The sequence below is a fragment of the Meriones unguiculatus genome, chromosome 17, assembly GCF_030254825.1.
Source record: "Meriones unguiculatus strain TT.TT164.6M chromosome 17, Bangor_MerUng_6.1, whole genome shotgun sequence".
In the NCBI taxonomy this organism is placed as follows: Eukaryota; Metazoa; Chordata; class Mammalia; order Rodentia; family Muridae; genus Meriones; species Meriones unguiculatus.
The window spans coordinates 3,215,092-3,236,326 of NC_083364.1; positions in this window are offsets into that span (position 1 = coordinate 3,215,092).

Here is a 21,235-nt window from a genome sequence, read left to right on the forward strand (position 1 = left end):
AACCCTAACCCTAACCCTAACCCTAACCCTAACCCTAACCCTAACCCTAACTTGTTCCTAACAGGAACAAGTTTCCAACGAAAGAACGTAAATAAAAAGCACTACTTTGTAAACTGAATCACATTCGTGTCACTCGCTCAATTAGGAAAACAGGAAAACCGAAAAGTGTTATATCGCATTGTAAGGCACAGAAACTAGTTTCCATCGAAAGAACAGAAAAGCAAAGCACAACTTTGTAAACTAAATCACATACGTGTCACCTGTTCAATTATTATAACAGGAAAACTGAAAAGTGATATATCACATAGTACAGCACAGGAACAAGTTTCAAATGAAAGAACAAAAAAGAAAATCACTAATTTGTAAACTAAATCACATGTGTGTCGCTTGCTCCATTAGGATTACAGGAAAACTGAACAGTAATATATCTCACTGTACAGCACAAGAACAAGTTTCCAACGAAAGAACAGAAAAGCAAAGCACTACTTTTAAACAGAATCACCTGTGTGTCGCTCGCTCAATTAGGAATACAGGAAAACTGAAAAGTGTTATCTCGCACTGTAAGGCACAGAAACAAGTTTCCATTGAAAGAACAGAAACGCAAAGCACAACTTTGTAAACTAATTCACATATGTGTCGCGTGTTCAATTATTATAACAGGAAAACTGAAAAGTGATATAATCCTAACCCTAACCCTAACCCTAAGGCCCTAACCCTAACCCTAACCCTAACCTCTAACCCTAACCCTAACCCTAACCCTAACGCTAACCCTAACCCCTAACGATAACCCTAACCCTAACCCTAACCCTAACCCTAACCCTAACTTTAACCCTATCCCTTACCCAGCCCTAACCTAACCCTAACCCTAACCCTAACCCTAACCCCTAACCCTAACCCTAACCCTAACCCTAACCCCTAACCCTAACCCTAACCCTAACCCTAACCCTAACCCTAACGCTAACCCTGTCCCTTACCCAGCCCTAACCTAACCCTAACCCTAACCCTAACCCTAACCCTAACTTGTTCCTAACAGGAACAAGTTTCCAACGAAAGAACGTAAATGAAAAGCACTACTTTGTAAACTGAATCACATTTGTGTCACTCGCTCAATTAGGAATACAGGAAAACCGAAAAGTGTTATATCGCACTGTACGGCACAGAAACTAGTTTCCATCGAAAGAACAGAAAAGCAAAGCACAACTTTGTAAACTAAATCACATACGTGTCGCCCGTTCAATTATTACAACAGGAAAACTGAAAAGTGATATATCACACTGTACAGCACAGAAACAAGTTTCCAAGAAGAACAGAAACCCAAAGCACTACTTTGTAAACTAAATCACATGTGTGTCGCTTGCTCAATTAGGAATACAGGGAAACAGAAAAGTGTTATCTCACACTGTATAGCACAGAAACAAGTTTCCAAAGAAAGAACAGAAACGGAAAGCACAACTTTGTAAACTAAATGACATACGTGTCGCCTGTTCAATTATTATCAGAGGAAAACTGAAAAGTGATATAACACACTGTACAGCACAGGAACATGTTTCCATCGAAAGAACAGAAACGCAAAGCACAGCTCTGTAAACTAATTCACATACGTGTCGCCTGTTCAATTATTCTAACAGGAAAACTGAAAAGTGATATATCACATTGTACAGCACAGGAACAAGTTTCAAATGAAAGAACAAAAAAGAAAATCACTAATTTGTAAACTAAATCACATGTGTGTCGCTCGCTCCATTAGGAATACAGGAAAACTGAACAGTAATATATCTCACTGTACAGCACAAGAACAAGTTTCCAACGAAAGAACAGAAAAGCAAAGCACTACTTTTAAACAGAATCACCTGTGTGTCGCTCGCTCAATTAGGAATACAGGAAAACTGAAAAGTGTTATCTCGCACTGTAAGGCACAGAAACAAGTTTCCATTGAAAGAACAGAAACGCAAAGCACAACTTTGTAAACTAATTCACATATGTGTCGCGTGTTCAATTATTATAACAGGAAAACTGAAAAGTGATATAACCCTAACCCTAACCCTAACCCTAACCCTAACCCTAAGGCCCTAACCCTAACCCTAACCCTAACCTCTAACCCTAACCCTAACCCTAACCCTAACGCTAACCCTAACCCCTAACCCTAACCCTAACCCTAACCCTAACCCTAACTTTAACCCTATCCCTTACCCAGCCCTAACCTAACCCTAACCCTAACCCTAACCCTAACCCTAACTCGTTCCTAACAGAAACAAGGAACAAGTTTCCAACGAAAGAACGTAAATGAAAAGCACTACTTTGTAAACTGAATCACCTGTGTGTCACTCGCTCAATTAGGAATATAGGAAAACCGAAAAGTGTTATATCGGACTGTATGGCACAGAAACTAGTTTCCATCGAAAGAACAGAAAAGCAAAGCACAACTTTGTAAACTAAATCACATACGTGTCGCCCGTTCAATTATTACAACAGGAAAACAGAAAAGTGATATATCACACTGTACAGCACAGATACAAGTTTCCAAGAAGAACAGAAACCCAAAGCACTACTTTGTAAACTAAATCACATGTGTGTCGCTCGCTCAATTAGGAATACAGGGAAACCGAAAAGTGTTATCTCACACTGTATGGCATAGAAACAAGTTTCCAAAGAAAGAACAGAAACGGAAAGCACAACTTTGTAAACTAAATGACATACGTGTCGCCTGTTCAATTATTATCAGAGGAAAACTGAAAAGTGATATAACACTCTGTGCAGCACAGGAACATGTTTCCATCGAAAGAACAGAAACGCAAAGCACAACTTTGTAAACTAATTCACATACGTGTCGCCTGTTCAATTACTATAACAGGAAAACTGAAAAGTGATATATCACATTGTACAGCACAGGAACAAGTTTCAAATGAAAGAACAAAAAAGAAAATCACTAATTTGTAAACTAAATCACATGTGTGTCGCTCGCTCCATTAGGATTACAGGAAAACTGAAAAGTAATATATCTCACTGTACAGCACAAGAACAAGTTTCCAACGAATGAACAGAAAAGCAAAGCACTACTTTTAAACAGAATCACTTGTGTGTCGCTCGCTCAATTAGGGATACAGGAAAACTGAAAAGTGTTATCTCGCACTATAAGGCACAGAAACAAGTTTCCATTGAAAGAACAGAAACGCAAAGCACAACTTTGTAAACTAATTCACATGTGTCGCCTGTTCAATTATTATAAGAGGAAAACTGAAAAGTGATATAACCCTAACCCTAACCCTAACCCTAAGGCCCTAACCCTAACCCTAACCCTAACCCCTAACCCTAACCCTAACCCTAACCCTAACGCTAACCCTGTCCCTTACCCAGCCCTAACCTAACCCTAACCCTAACCCTAACCCTAACTTTAACCCTATCACTTACCCAGCCCTAACCTAACCCTAACCATAACCCTAACCCTAACCCCTAACCCTAACCCTAACCCTAACCCTAACCCTAACCCCTAACCCTAACCCTAACCCTAACCTTAACCCTAACGCTAACCCTGTCCCTTACCCAGCCCTAACCTAACCCTAACCCTAACCCTAACCCTAACCCTAACCCTAACTTGTTCCTAACAGGAACAATTTTCCAACGAAAGAACGTAAATGAAAAGCACTACTTTGTAAACTGAATCACATTTGTGTCACTTGCTCAATTAGGAATACAGGAAAACCGAAAAGTGTTGTATCGCACTGTACGGCACAGAAACAAGTTTCCATTGAAAGAACAGAAACGCAAAGCACAACTTTGTAAACTAATTCACATATGTGTCGCCTGTTCAATTATTATAACAGGAAAACTGAAAAGTGATATAACCCTAACCCTAACCCTAAACCTAAGGCCCTAACCCTAACCCTAACCCTAACCCTAACCCTAACCCTAACCCCTAACCCTAACCCTAACCCTAACCTTAACCCTAACGCTAACCCTGTCCCTTACCCAGCCCTAACCTAACCCTAACCCTAACCCTAACTTGTTCCTAAAAGGAACAAGTTTCCAACGAAAGAACGTAAATGAAAAGCACTACTTTGTAAACTGAATCACATGTGTGTCACTCGCTCAATTAGGAATACAGGAAAACCGAAAAGTGTTATATCGCACTGTACGGCACAGAAACTAGTTTCCATCGAAAGAACAGAAAAGCAAAGCATAACTTTGTAAACTAAATCACATATGTGTCGCCCGTTCAATTATTACAACAGGAAAAGTGAAAAGTGATATATCACACTGTACAGCACAGAAACAAGTTTCCAAGAAGAACAGAAACCCAAAGCACTACTTTGTAAACTAAATCACATGTGTGTCGCTCGCTCAATTAGGAATACCGAAAAGTGTTATCTCACACTGTATGGCACAGAAACAAGTTTCCAAAGAAAACAGAAACGGAAAGCACAACTTTGTTAACTAAATGACATACGTGTCGCCTGTTCAATTATTATCAGAGGAAAACTGAAAAGTGATATAACACACTGTACAGCACAGGAACATGTTTCCATCGAAAGAACAGAAACGCAAAGCACAACTTTGTAAACTAATTCACATACGTTTCGCCTGTTCAATTATTATAACAGGAAAACTGAAAAGTGATATATCACATTGTACAGCACAAGAACAAGTTTCAAATGAAAGAACAAAAAAGAAAATCACTAATTTGTAAACTAAATCACATGTGTGTCGCTCGCTCGATTAGGATTACAGGAAAACTGAACAGTAATATATCTCACTGTACAGCACAAGAACAAGTTTCCAACGAAAGAACAGAAAAGCAAAGCACTACTTTTAAACAGAATCACCTGTGTGTCGCTTGCTCAATTAGGTATACAGGAAAACTGAAAAGTGTTATCTCGCACTGTACGGCACAGAAACAAGTTTCCATTGAAAGAACAGAAACGCAAAGCACAACTTTGTAAACTAATTCACATATGTGTCGCCTGTTCAATTATTATAACAGGAAAACTGAAAAGTGATATAACCCTAACCCTAACCCTAACCCTAAGGCCCTAACCCTAACCCTAACCTCTAACCCTAACCCTAACCCTAACGCTAACCCTAACCCCTAACCCTAACCCTAACCCTAACCCCTAACCCTAACCCTAACCCTAACCCTAACCCCTAACCCTAACCCTAACCCTAACCCTAACCCTAACCCTAACCCTAACTTTTTCCTAATAGGAACAAGTTTCCAACGAACGAATATAAAGGAAAAGCACTACTTTGTAAACTGAATCACATTTGTGTCACTCGCTCAATTAGGAATACAGGAAAACCGAAAAGTGTTATATCGCACTGTACGGCACAGAAACTAGTTTCCATCGAAAGTACAGAAAAGCAAAGCACAACTTTGTAAACTAAATCACATACGTGTCGCCCGTTCAATTATTACAACAGGAAAACTGAAAAGTGATATATCACACTGTACAGCACAGAAACAAGTTTGCAAGAAGAACAGAAACCCAAAGCACTACTTTGTAAACTTAATCACATGTGTGTCGCTCGCTCAATTAGGAATACAGGGAAACCGAAAAGTGTTATCTCACACTGTATGGCACAGTAACAAGTTTCCAAAGAAAGAACAGAAACGGAAAGCACAACTTTGTAAACTAAATGACATACGTGTCGCCTGTTCAATTATTATCAGAGGAAAACTGAAAAGTGATATAACACACTGTACAGCACAGGAACATGTTTCCATCGAAAGAACAGAAACGCAAAGCACAACTTTCTAAACTAATTCACATACGTGTCGACTGTTCAATTATTATAACAGGAAAACTGAAAAGTGATATATCACATTGTACAGCACAGGAACATGTTTCAAATGAAAGAACAAAAAAGAAAATCACTAATTTGTAAACTAAATCACATGTGTCTCGCTCGCTCCATTAGGATTACAGGAAAACTGAAAAGTAATATATCTCACTGTACAGCACAAGAAAAAGTTTCCAACGAATGAACAGAATAGCAAAGCACTACTTTTAAACAGAATCACCTGTGTGTCGCTCGCTCAATTAGGAATACAGGAAAACTGAAAAGTGTTATCTCGCACTGTACGGCACAGAAACAAGTTTCCATTGAAAGAACAGAAACGCAAAGCACAACTTTGTATACTAATTCACATATGTGTCGCCTGTTCAATTATTATAACAGGAAAACTGAAAAGTGATATAACCCTAACCCTAACCCTAACCCTAAGGCCCTAACCCTAACCCTAACCCTAACCCCTAACCCTAACCCTAACCTTAACCCTAACCCTAACCCTAACCCTAACCCTAACGCTAACCCAATCCCTTACCCAGCCCTAACCTAACCCTAACCCTAACCCCAACCCTAACTTGTTCCTAACAGGAACAAGTGTCCAACGAAAGAACGTAAATAAAAAGCACTACTTTGTAAACTGAATCACATGTGTGTCACTCGCTCAATTAGGAATACTGGAAAACCGAAAAGTGTTATATCGCACTGTACTGCACAGAAACTAGTTTCCATCGAAAGAACAGAAAAGCAAAGCACAACTTTGTAAACTAAATCACATACGTGTCGCCCGTTCAATTATTACAACAGGAAAACTGAAAAGTGATATGTGTGTCGCTCGCTCCATTAGGATTACAGGAAAACTGAACAGTAATATATCTCACTGTACAGCACAAGAACAAGTTTCCAACGAAAGAACAGAAAAGCAAAGCACTACTTTTAAACAGAATCACCTCTGTGTCGCTCGCTCGATTAGGAATACAGGAAAACTGAAAAGTGTTATCTTCCACTGTATGGCACAGAAACAAGTTTCCATTGAAAGAACAGAAACGCAAAGCACAACTTTGTAAACTAATTCACATATGTGTCGCCTGTTCAATTAATATAACAGGAAAACTGAAAAGTGATATAACCCTAACACTAACCCTAACCCTAAGGCCCTAACACTAACCCTAACCCTAACCCCTAACCCCTAACCCTAACCCTAACCCTACCCCTAACCCTAACCCTAACCCCTAACCCTAACCCTAACCCTAACCCTAACCCTAACCCTAACCCTAACCCTAACTTGTTCCTAACAGGAACAAGTTTCAAACGAAAGAACGTAAATGAAAAGCACTACTTTGTAAACTGAATCACATTTGTGTCACTCGCTCAATTAGGAAAACAGGAAAACCGAAAAGTGTTATATCGCACTGTATGGCACAGAAACTAGTTTCCATCGAAAGAACAGAAAATCAAAGCACAACTTTGTAAACTAAATCACATATGTGTCGCCCGTTCAATTATTACAACAGGAAAAGTGAAAAGTGATATATCACACTGTACAGCACACAAACAAGTTTCCAAGAAGAACAGAAACCCAAAGCACTACTTTGTAAACTAAATCACATGTGTGTCGCTCGCTTAATTAGGAATACCGAAAAGTGTTATCTCACACTGTATGGCACAGAAACAAGTTTCCAAAGAAAGAACAGAAACGGAAAGCACAACTTTGTAAACTAAATGACATACGTGTCGCCTGTTCAATTATTATCAGAGGAAAACTGAAAAGTGATATAACACACTGTACAGCACAGGAACATGTTTCCATCGAAAGAACAGAAACGCAAAGCACAACTTTGTAAACTAATTCACATACGTGTCGCCTGTTCAATTATTATAACAGGAAAACTGAAAAGTGATATATCACATTGTACAGCACAAGAACAAGTTTCAAATGAAAGAACAAAAAAGAAAATCACTAATTTGTAAACTAAATCACATGTGTGTCGCTCGCTCCATTAGGATTACAGGAAAACTGAACAGTAATATATCTCACTGTACAGCACAAGAACAAGTTTCCAACGAAAGAACAGAAAAGCAAAGCACTACTTTTAAACAGAATCACCTGTGTGTCGCTCGCTCAATTAGGAATACAGGAAAACTGAAAAGTGTTATCTCGCACTGTACGGCACAGAAACAAGTTTCCATTGAAAGAACAGAAACGCAAAGCACAACTTTGTAAACTAATTCACATATGTGTCGCCTGTTCAATTATTATAACAGGAAAACTGAAAAGTGATATAACCCTAACCCTAACCCTAACCCTAAGGCCCTAACCCTAACCCTAACCTCTAACCCTAACCCTAACCCTAACGCTAACCCTAACCCCTAACCCTAACCCTAACCCTAACCCCTAACCCTAACCCTAACCCTAACCCTAACCCCTAACCCTAACCCTAACCCTAACCATAACCCTAACCCTAACTTGTTCCTAACAGGAACAAGTTTCCAACGAACGAATATAAAGGAAAAGCACTACTTTGTAAACTGAATCACATTTGTGTCACTCGCTCAATTAGGAATACAGGAAAACCGAAAAGTGTTATATCGCACTGTATGGCACAGAAACTAGTTTCCATCGAAAGTACAGAAAAGCAAAGCACAACTTTGTAAACTAAATCACATACGTGTCGCCCGTTCAAATATTACAACAGGAAAAGTGAAAAGTGATATATCACACTGTACAGCACAGAAACAAGTTTCCAAGAAGAACAGAAACCCAAAGCACTACTTTGTAAACTTAATCACATGTGTGTCGCTCGCTCAATTAGGAATACAGGGAAACCGAAAAGTGTTATCTCACACTGTATGGCACAGTAACAAGTTTCCAAAGAAAGAACAGAAACGGAAAGCACAACTTTGTAAACTAAATGACATACGTGTCGCCTGTTCAATTATTATCAGAGGAAAACTGAAAAGTGATATAACACACTGTACAGCACAGGAACATGTTTCCATCGAAAGAACAGAAACGCAAAGCACAACTTTCTAAACTAATTCACATACGTGTCGCCTGTTCAATTATTATAACAGGAAAACTGAAAAGTGATATATCACATTGTACAGCACAGGAACATGTTTCAAATGAAAGAACAAAAAAGAAAATCACTAATTTGTAAACTAAATCACATGTGTGTCGCTCGCTCCATTAGGATTACAGGAAAACTGAAAAGTAATATATCTCACTGTACAGCACAAGAAAAAGTTTCCAACGAATGAACAGAATAGCAAAGCACTACTTTTAAACAGAATCACCTGTGTGTCGCTCGCTCAATTAGGAATACAGGAAAACTGAAAAGTGTTATCTCGCACTGTACGGCACAGAAACAAGTTTCCATTGAAAGAACAGAAACGCAAAGCACAACTTTGTATACTAATTCACATATGTGTCGCCTGTTCAATTATTATAACAGGAAAACTGAAAAGTGATATAACCCTAACCCTAACCCTAACCCTAAGGCCCTAACCCTAACCCTAACCCTAACCCCTAACCCTAACCCTAACCTTAACCCTAACCCTAACCCTAACCCTAACCCTAACGCTAACCCAATCCCTTACCCAGCCCTAACCTAACCCTAACCCTAACCCCAACCCTAACTTGTTCCTAACAGGAACAAGTGTCCAACGAAAGAACGTAAATAAAAAGCACTACTTTGTAAACTGAATCACATGTGTGTCACTCGCTCAATTAGGAATACTGGAAAACCGAAAAGTGTTATATCGCACTGTACGGCACAGAAACTAGTTTCCATCGAAAGAACAGAAAAGCAAAGCACAACTTTGTAAACTAAATCACATACGTGTCGCCCGTTCAATTATTACAACAGGAAAACTGAAAAGTGATATGTGTGTCGCTCGCTCCATTAGGATTACAGGAAAACTGAACAGTAATATATCTCACTGTACAGCACAAGAACAAGTTTCCAACGAAAGAACAGAAAAGCAAAGCACTACTTTTAAACAGAATCACCTCTGTGTTGCTCGCTCGATTAGGAATACAGGAAAACTGAAAAGTGTTATCTTCCACTGTATGGCACAGAAACAAGTTTCCATTGAAAGAACAGAAACGCAAAGCACAACTTTGTAAACTAATTCACATATGTGTCGCCTGTTCAATTATTATAACAGGAAAACTGAAAAGTGATATAACCCTAACCCTAACCCTAACCCTAAGGCCCTAACACTAACCCTAACCCTAACCCCTAACCCCTAACCCTAACCCTAACCCTACCCCTAATCCTAACCCTAACCCCTAACCCTAACCCTAACCCTAACCCTAACCCTAACCCTAACTTGTTCCTAACAGGAACAAGTTTCAAACGAAAGAACGTAAATGAAAAGCACTACTTTGTAAACTAAATCACATTTGTGTCACTCGCTCAATTAGGAAAACAGGAAAACCGAAAAGTGTTATATCGCACTGTATGGCACAGAAACTAGTTTCCATCGAAAGAACAGAAAATCAAAGCACAACTTTGTAAACTAAATCACATACGTGTCGCCCGTTCAATTATTACAACAGGAAAACTGAAAAGTTGTATATCACACTGTACAGCACAGAAACAAGTTTCCAAGAAGAACAGAAATCCAAAGCACTACTTTGTAAACAAAATCACATGTGTGTCGCTCGCTCAATTAGGAATACAGGGAAACCGAAAAGTGTTATCTCACACTGTATGGCACAGAAACAAGTTTCCAAAGAAAGAATAGAAACGGAAGCACAACTTTGTAAACTAAATGACATACGTGTCGCCTGTTCAATTATTATCAGAGGAAAACTGAAAAGTGATATAACACACTGTACAGCACAGGAACATGTTTCCATCGAAAGAACAGAAAGGCAAAGCACAATTTTGTAAACTAATTCACATACGTGTCGCCTGTTCAATTATTATAACAGGAAAACTGAAAAGTGATATATCACATTGTACAGGACAGGAACAAGTTTCAAATGAAAGAACAAAAAAGAAAATCACTAATTTGTAAAAATTTGTAAAAATTTGTAAAAATTTGTAAAAATCACTAATTTGTAAACTAAATCACATGTGTGTCGCTCGCTCCATTAGGATTACAGGAAAACTGAACAGTAATATATCTCACTGTACAGCACAAGAACAAGTTTCCAACGAAAGAACAGAAAAGCAAAGCACTACTTTTAAACAGAATCACCTGTGTGTCGCTCGCTCAATTAGGAATACAGGAAAACTGAAAAGTGTTATCTCGCACTGTACGGCACAGAAACAAGTTTCCATTGAAAGAACAGAAACGCAAAGCACAACTTTCTAAACTAATTCACATATGTGTCGCCTGTTCAATTATTATAACAGGAAAACTGAAAAGTGATATAACCCTAACCCTAACCCTAACCCTAAGGCCCTAACCCTAACCCTAACCTCTAACCCTAACCCTAACCCTAACGCTAACCCTAACCCCTAACCCTAACCCTAACCCTAACCCCTAACCCTAACCCTAACCCTAACCCTAACCCCTAACCCTAACCCTAACCCTAACCATAACCCTAACCCTAACTTGTTCCTAACAGGAACAAGTCTCCAACGAACGAATATAAAGGAAAAGCACTACTTTGTAAACTGAATCACATTTGTGTCACTCGCTCAATTAGGAATACAGGAAAACCGAAAAGTGTTATATCGCACTGTACGGCACAGAAACTAGTTTCCATCGAAAGTACAGAAAAGCAAAGCACAACTTTGTAAACTAAATCACATACGTGTCGCCCGTTCAATTATTACAACAGGAAAACTGAAAAGTGATATATCACACTGTACAGCACAGAAACAAGTTTCCAAGAAGAACAGAAACCCAAAGCACTACTTTGTAAACTTAATCACATGTGTGTCGCTTGCTCAATTAGGAATACAGGGAAACCGAAAAGTGTTATTTCACACTGTATGGCACAGAAACGAGGTTCCAAAGAAAGAACAGAAACGGAAAGCACAACTTTGTAAACTAAATGACATACGTGTCGCCTGTTCAATTATTATAAGAGGAAAACTGAAAAGTGATATAACACACTGTACAGCACAGGAACATGTTTCCATCGAAAGAACAGAAACGCAAAGCACAACTTTGTAAACTAATTCACATACGTGTCGCCTCTTCAATTATTATAACAGGAAAACTGAAAAGTGATATATCACATTGTACAGCACAGGAACAAGTTTCAAATGAAAGAACAAAAAAGAAAATCACTAATTTGTAAACTAAATCACATGTGTGTCGCTCGCTCCATTAGGATTACAGGAAAACTGAACAGTAATATATCTCACTGTACAGCACAAGAACAAGTTTCCAACGAAAGAACAGAAAAGCAAAGCACTACTTTTAAACAGAATCACCTGTGTGTCGCTCGCTCAATTAGGAATACAGGAAAACTGAAAAGTGTTATCTCGCACTGTAAGGCACAGAAACAAGTTTCCATTGAAAGAACAGAAACGCAAAGCACAACTTTGTAAACTAATTCACATATGTGTCGCCTGTTCAATTATTATAACAGGAAAACTGAAAAGTGATATAACCCTAACCCTAACCCTAACCCTAAGGCCCTAACCCTAACCCTAACCCTAACCCCTAACCCTAACCCTAACCTTAACCCTAACCCTAACCCTAACCCTAACCCTAACCCTAACGCTAACCCAATCCCTTACCCAGCCCTAACCTAACCCTAACCCTAACCCCAACCCTAACTTGTTCCTAACAGGAACAAGTGTCCAACGAAAGAACGTAAATAAAAAGCACTACTTTGTAAACTGAATCACATGTGTGTCACTCGCTCAATTAGGAATACTGGAAAACCGAAAAGTGTTATATCGCACTGTACGGCACAGAAACTAGTTTCCATCGAAAGAACAGAAAAGCAAAGCACAACTTTGGAAACTAAATCACATACGTGTCGCCCGTTCAATTATTACAACAGGAAAACTGAAAAGTGATATGTGTGTCGCTCGCTCCATTAGGATTACAGGAAAACTGAACAGTAATATATCTCACTGTACAGCACAAGAACAAGTTTCCAACGAAAGAACAGAAAAGCAAAGCACTACTTTTAAACAGAATCACCTCTGTGTCGCTCGCTCAATTAGGAATACAGGAAAACTGAAAAGTGTTATCTCCCACTGTATGGCACAGAAACAAGTTTCCATTGAAAGAACAGAAACGCAAAGCACAACTTTGTAAACTAATTCACATATGTGTCGCCTGTTCAATTATTATAACAGGAAAACTGAAAAGTGATATAACCCTAACCCTAACCCTAACCCTAAGGCCCTAACCCTAACCCTAACCCTAACCCCTAACCCCTAACCCTAACCCTAACCCTACCCCTAACCCTAACCCTAACCCCTAACCCTAACCCTAACCCTAACCCTAACCCTAAACCTAACCCTAACTTGTTCCTAACAGGAACAAGTTTCAAACGAAAGAACGTAAATGAAAAGCACTACTTTGTAAACTAAATCACATTTGTGTCACTCGCTCAATTAGGAAAACAGGAAAACCGAAAAGTGTTATATCGCACTGTATAGCACAGAAACTAGTTTCCATCGAAAGAACAGAAAATCAAAGCACAACTTTGTAAACTAAATCACATATGTGTCGCCCGTTCAATTATTACAACAGGAAAACTGAAAAGTTGTATATCACACTGTACAGCACAGAAACAAGTTTCCAAGAAGAACAGAAATCCAAAGCACTACTTTGTAAACTAAATCACATGTGTGTCGCTCGCTCAATTAGGAATACAGGGAAACCGAAAAGTGTTATCTCACACTGTATGGCACAGAAACAAGTTTCCAAAGAAAGAATAGAAACGGAAAGCACAACTTTGTAAACTAAATGACATACGTGTCGCCTGTTCAATTATTATCAGAGGAAAACTGAAAAGTGATATAACACACTGTACAGCACAGGAACATGTTTCCATCGAAATAACAGAAAGGCAAAGCACAACTTTGTAAACTAATTCACATACGTGTCGCCTGTTCAATTATTATAACAGGAAAACTGAAAAGTGATATATCACATTGTACAGCACAGGAACAAGTTTCAAATGAAAGAACAAAAAAGAAAATCACTAATTTGTAAACTAAATCACATGTGTGTCGCTCGCTCCATTAGGATTACAGGAAAACTGAACAGTAATATATCTCACTGTACAGCACAAGAACAAGTTTCCAACGAAAGAAAAGAAAAGCAAAGCACTACTTTTAAACAGAATCACCTGTGTGTCGCTCGCTCAATTAGGAATACAGGAAAACTGAAAAGTTTTATCTCGCACTGTACAGCACAGAAACAAGTTTCCATTGAAAGAACAGAAACGCAAAGCACAATTTTGTAAACTAATTCACATATGTGTCGCCTGTTCAATTATTATAACAGGAAAACTGAAAAGTGATATAACCCTAACCCTAACACTAACCCTAAGGCCCTAACCCTAACCCTAACCCTAACCTCTAACCCTAACCCTAACCCTAACCCTAACCCTAACCCCTAACCCTAACCCTAACCCTAACCCTAACCCTAACCCTAACCCTAACTTTAACCCTATCCCTTACCCAGCCCTAACCTAACCCTAACCCTAACCCTAACCCTAACCCTAACTTGTTCCTAACAGGAACAAGTTTCCAACGAAAGAACGTAAATGAAAAGCACGACTTTGTAAACTGAATCACATGTGTGTCACTCGCTCAATTAGGAATACAGGAAAACCGAAAAGTGTTATATCGCAGTGTACGGCACAGAAACTAGTTTGCATCGAAATAATAGAAAAGCAAAGCACAACTTTGTAAACTAAATCACATACGTTTCGCCCGTTCTATTATTACAACAGGAAAACTGAAAAGTGATATATCACACTGTACAGCACAGAAACAAGTTTACAAGAAGAACAGAAACCCAAAGCACTACTTTGTAAACTAAATCACATGTGTGTCGCTCGCTCAATTAGGAATACAGGGAAACCGAAAAGTGTTATCTCACACTGTATGGCACAGAAACAAGTTTCCAAAGAAAGAACAGAAACGGAAAGCACAACTTTGTAAACTAAATGACATACGTGTCGCCTGTTCAATTATTATCAGAGGAAAACTGAAAAGTGATATAACACACTGTACAGCACAGGAACATGTTTCCATCGAAAGAACAGAAACGCAAAGCACAACTTTGTAAACTAATTCACATACGTGTCGCCTGTTCAATGATTATAACAGGAAAACTAAATGACATACGTGTCGCCTGTTCAATTGTTATCAGAGGAAAACTGAAAAGTGATATAATACACTGTACAGCACAGGAACATGTTTCCATCGAAAGAACAGAAACGCAAAGCACAACTTTGTAAACTAATTCACATACGTGCCGCCTGTTCAATTATTATAACAGGAAAACTGAAAAGTGATATATCACATTGTACAGCACAGGAACATGTTTCAAATGAAAGAACAAAAAAGAAAATCACTAATTTGTAAACTTGTTCCTAACAGGAACAAGTTTCCAATGAAAGAACGTAAATGAAAAGCACGACTTTGTAAACTGAATCACATGTGTGTCACTCGCTCAATTAGGAATACAGGAAAACCGAAAAGTGTTATATCGCACTGTACGGCACAGAAACTAGTTTCCATCTAAAGAACAGAAAAGCAAAGCACAACTTTGTAAACTAAATCACATACGTGTCGCCCGTTCAATTATTACAACAGGAAAACTGAAAAGTGATATATCACGCTGTACAGCACAGAAACAAGTTTCCAAGAAGAACAGAAACCCAAAGCACTACTTTGTAAACTAAATCACATGTGTGTCGCTCGCTCAATTAGGAATACAGGGAAACCGAAAAGTGTTATCTCACACTGTATGGCAGAGAAACAAGTTTCCAAAGAAAGAACAGAAACGGAAAGCACAACTTTGTAAACTAAATGACATACGTGTCGCCTGTTCAATTATTATCAGAGGAAAACTGAAAAGTGATATAACACACTGTACAGCACAGGAACATGTTTCCATCGAAAGAACAGAAACGCAAAGCACAACTTTGTAAACTAATTCACATACGTGTCGCCTGTTCAATTATTATAACAGGAAAACTGAAAAGTGATATATCACATTGTACAGCACAGGAATAATTTTCAAATGAAAGAACAAAAAAGAAAATCACTAATTTGTAAACTAAATCACATGTGTGTTGCTCGCTCCATTAGGATTACAGGAAAACTGAAAAGTAATATATCTCACTGTACAGCACAAGAACAAGTTTCCAACGAATGAAAAGAAAAGCAAAGCACTACTTTTAAACAGAATCACCTGTGTGTCGCTCGCTCAATTAGGAATACAGGAAAACTGAAAAGTGTTATCTCGCACTGTACGGCACAGAAACAAGTTTCCATTGAAAGAACAGAAACGCAAAGCACAACTTTGTAAACTAATTCACATATGTGTCGCGTGTTCAATTATTATAACAGGAAAACTGAAAAGTGATATAACCCTAACCCTAACCCTAACCCTAAGGCCCTAACACTAACCCTAACCCTAACCCCTAACCCTAACCCTAACCCTAACCCTAACCCCTAACCCTAACCCTAACCCTAACCCTAACCCTAACCCCTAACCCTAACCCTAACCCTAACCCTAACCCTAACTTTAACCCTATCCCTTACCCAGCCCTAACCTAACCCTAACCCTAACCCTAACCCTAACTTGTTCCTAACAGGAACAAGTTTCCAACGAAAGAACGTAAATGAAAAGCACTAATTTGTAAACTGAATCACATATGTGTCACTCGCTCAATTAGGAATACAGGAAAACCGAAAAGTGTTATATCGCAGTGTATGGTACAGAAACTAGTTTCAATCGAAAGAACAGAAAAGCAAAGCACAACTTTGTAAACTAATTCACATATGTGTCGCGTGTTCAATTATTATAACAGGAAAACTGAAAAGTGATATAACCCTAACCCTAACCCTAACCCTAAGGCCCTAACCCTAACCCTAACCCTAACCCCTAACCCTAACCCTAACCCTAACCCTAACCCTAACCCTAACCCCTAACCCTAACCCTAAACCTAACCCTAACCCTAACCCTAACCCTAACCCTAACGCTAACCCTGTCCCTTACCCAGCCCTAACCTAACCCTAACCCTAACCCTAACCCTAACCCTAACTTGTTCCTAACAGGAACAAGTTTCCAACGAAAGAACGTAAATGAAAAGCACTACTTTGTAAACTGAATCACATTTGTGTCACTCGCTCAATTAGGAATACAGGAAAACCGAAAAGTGTTATATCGCACTGTATAGCACAGAAACTAGTTTCCATCGAAAGAACAGAAAATCAAAGCACAACTTTGTAAACTAAATCACATATGTGTCGCCCGTTCAATTATTACAACAGGAAAACTGAAAAGTTGTATATCACACTGTACAGCACAGAAACAAGTTTCCAAGAAGAACAGAAATCCAAAGCACTACTTTGTAAACTAAATCACATGTGTGTCGCTCGCTCAATTAGGAATACAGGGAAACCGAAAAGTGTTATCTCACACTGTATGGCACAGAAACAAGTTTCCAAAGAAAGAATAGAAACGGAAAGCACAACTTTGTAAACTAAATGACATACGTGTCGCCTGTTCAATTATTATCAGAGGAAAACTGAAAAGTGATATAACACACTGTACAGCACAGGAACATGTTTCCATCGAAATAACAGAAAGGCAAAGCACAACTTTGTAAACTAATTCACATACGTGTCGCCTGTTCAATTATTATAACAGGAAAACTGAAAAGTGATATATCACATTGTACAGCACAGGAACAAGTTTCAAATGAAAGAACAAAAAAGAAAATCACTAATTTGTAAACTAAATCACATGTGTGTCGCTCGCTCCATTAGGATTACAGGAAAACTGAACAGTAATATATCTCACTGTACAGCACAAGAACAAGTTTCCAACGAAAGAAAAGAAAAGCAAAGCACTACTTTTAAACAGAATCACCTGTGTGTCGCTCGCTCAATTAGGAATACAGGAAAACTGAAAAGTTTTATCTCGCACTGTACAGCACAGAAACAAGTTTCCATTGAAAGAACAGAAACGCAAAGCACAATTTTGTAAACTAATTCACATATGTGTCGCCTGTTCAATTATTATAACAGGAAAACTGAAAAGTGATATAACCCTAACCCTAACACTAACCCTAAGGCCCTAACCCTAACCCTAACCCTAACCTCTAACCCTAACCCTAACCCTAACCCTAACCCTAACCCCTAACCCTAACCCTAACCCTAACCCTAACCCTAACCCTAACCCTAACTTTAACCCTATCCCTTACCCAGCCCTAACCTAACCCTAACCCTAACCCTAACCCTAACCCTAACTTGTTCCTAACAGGAACAAGTTTCCAACGAAAGAACGTAAATGAAAAGCACGACTTTGTAAACTGAATCACATGTGTGTCACTCGCTCAATTAGGAATACAGGAAAACCGAAAAGTGTTATATCGCAGTGTACGGCACAGAAACTAGTTTGCATCGAAATAATAGAAAAGCAAAGCACAACTTTGTAAACTAAATCACATACGTTTCGCCCGTTCTATTATTACAACAGGAAAACTGAAAAGTGATATATCACACTGTACAGCACAGAAACAAGTTTACAAGAAGAACAGAAACCCAAAGCACTACTTTGTAAACTAAATCACATGTGTGTCGCTCGCTCAATTAGGAATACAGGGAAACCGAAAAGTGTTATCTCACACTGTATGGCACAGAAACAAGTTTCCAAAGAAAGAACAGAAACGGAAAGCACAACTTTGTAAACTAAATGACATACGTGTCGCCTGTTCAATTATTATCAGAGGAAAACTGAAAAGTGATATAACACACTGTACAGCACAGGAACATGTTTCCATCGAAAGAACAGAAACGCAAAGCACAACTTTGTAAACTAATTCACATACGTGTCGCCTGTTCAATGATTATAACAGGAAAACTAAATGACATACGTGTCGCCTGTTCAATTGTTATCAGAGGAAAACTGAAAAGTGATATAATACACTGTACAGCACAGGAACATGTTTCCATCGAAAGAACAGAAACGCAAAGCACAACTTTGTAAACTAATTCACATACGTGCCGCCTGTTCAATTATTATAACAGGAAAACTGAAAAGTGATATATCACATTGTACAGCACAGGAACATGTTTCAAATGAAAGAACAAAAAAGAAAATCACTAATTTGTAAACTTGTTCCTAACAGGAACAAGTTTCCAATGAAAGAACGTAAATGAAAAGCACGACTTTGTAAACTGAATCACATGTGTGTCACTCGCTCAATTAGGAATACAGGAAAACCGAAAAGTGTTATATCGCACTGTACGGCACAGAAACTAGTTTCCATCTAAAGAACAGAAAAGCAAAGCACAACTTTGTAAACTAAATCACATACGTGTCGCCCGTTCAATTATTACAACAGGAAAACTGAAAAGTGATATATCACGCTGTACAGCACAGAAACAAGTTTCCAAGAAGAACAGAAACCCAAAGCACTACTTTGTAAACTAAATCACATGTGTGTCGCTCGCTCAATTAGGAATACAGGGAAACCGAAAAGTGTTATCTCACACTGTATGGCAGAGAAACAAGTTTCCAAAGAAAGAACAGAAACGGAAAGCACAACTTTGTAAACTAAATGACATACGTGTCGCCTGTTCAATTATTATCAGAGGAAAACTGAAAAGTGATATAACACACTGTACAGCACAGGAACATGTTTCCATCGAAAGAACAGAAACGCAAAGCACAACTTTGTAAACTAATTCACATACGTGTCGCCTGTTCAATTATTATAACAGGAAAACTGAAAAGTGATATATCACATTGTACAGCACAGGAATAATTTTCAAATGAAAGAACAAAAAAGAAAATCACTAATTTGTAAACTAAATCACATGTGTGTTGCTCGCTCCATTAGGATTACAGGAAAACTGAAAAGTAATATATCTCACTGTACAGCACAAGAACAAGTTTCCAACGAATGAAAAGAAAAGCAAAGCACTACTTTTAAACAGAATCACCTGTGTGTCGCTCGCTCAATTAGGAATACAGGAAAACTGAAAAGTGTTATCTCGCACTGTACGGCACAGAAACAAGTTTCCATTGAAAGAACAGAAACGCAAAGCACAACTTTGTAAACTAATTCACATATGTGTCGCGTGTTCAATTATTATAACAGGAAAACTGAAAAGTGATATAACCCTAACCCTAACCCTAACCCTAAGGCCCTAACACTAACCCTAACCCTAACCCCTAACCCTAACCCTAACCCTAACCCTAACCCCTAACCCTAACCCTAACCCTAACCCTAACCCTAACCCCTAACCCTAACCCTAACCCTAACCCTAACCCTAACTTTAACCCTATCCCTTACCCAGCCCTAACCTAACCCTAACCCTAACCCTAACCCTAACTTGTTCCTAACAGGAACAAGTTTCCAACGAAAGAACGTAAATGAAAAGCACTACTTTGTAAACTGAATCACATATGTGTCACTCGCTCAATTAGGAATACAGGAAAACCGAAAAGTGTTATATCGCAGTGTATGGTACAGAAACTAGTTTCAATCGAAAGAACAGAAAAGCAAAGCACAACTTTGTAAACTAATTCACATATGTGTCGCGTGTTCAATTATTATAACAGGAAAACTGAAAAGTGATATAACCCTAACCCTAACCCTAACCCTAAGGCCCTAACCCTAACCCTAACCCTAACCCCTAACCCTAACCCTAACCCTAACCCTAACCCTAACCCTAACCCCTAACCCTAACCCTAAACCTAACCCTAACCCTAACCCTAACCCTAACCCTAACGCTAACCCTGTCCCTTACCCAGCCCTAACCTAACCCTAACCCTAACCCTAACCCTAACCCTAACTTGTTCCTAACAGGAACAAGTTTCCAACGAAAGAACGTAAATGAAAAGCACTACTTTGTAAACTGAATCACATTTGTGTCACTCGCTCAATTAGGAATACAGGAAAACCGAAAAGTGTTATATCGCACTGTACGGCACAGAAACTAGTTTCCATCGAAAGAACAGAAAAGCAAAGCACAACTTTGTAAACTAAATCACATTAGTGTCGCCCGTTCAATTATTACAACAGGAAAACTGAAAAGTGATATATCACACTGTACAGCACAGAAACAAGTTTCCAACCGAAGAACAGAAATCCAAAGCACTACTTTGTAAACTAAATCACATGTGTGTCGCTCGCTCAATTAGGAATACAGGGAAACAGAAAAGTGTTATCTCACACTGTATGGCACAGAAACAAGTTTCCAAAGATAGAACAGAAACGGAAAGCACAACTTTGTAACCTAAATGACATACGTGTCGCCTGTTCAATTAT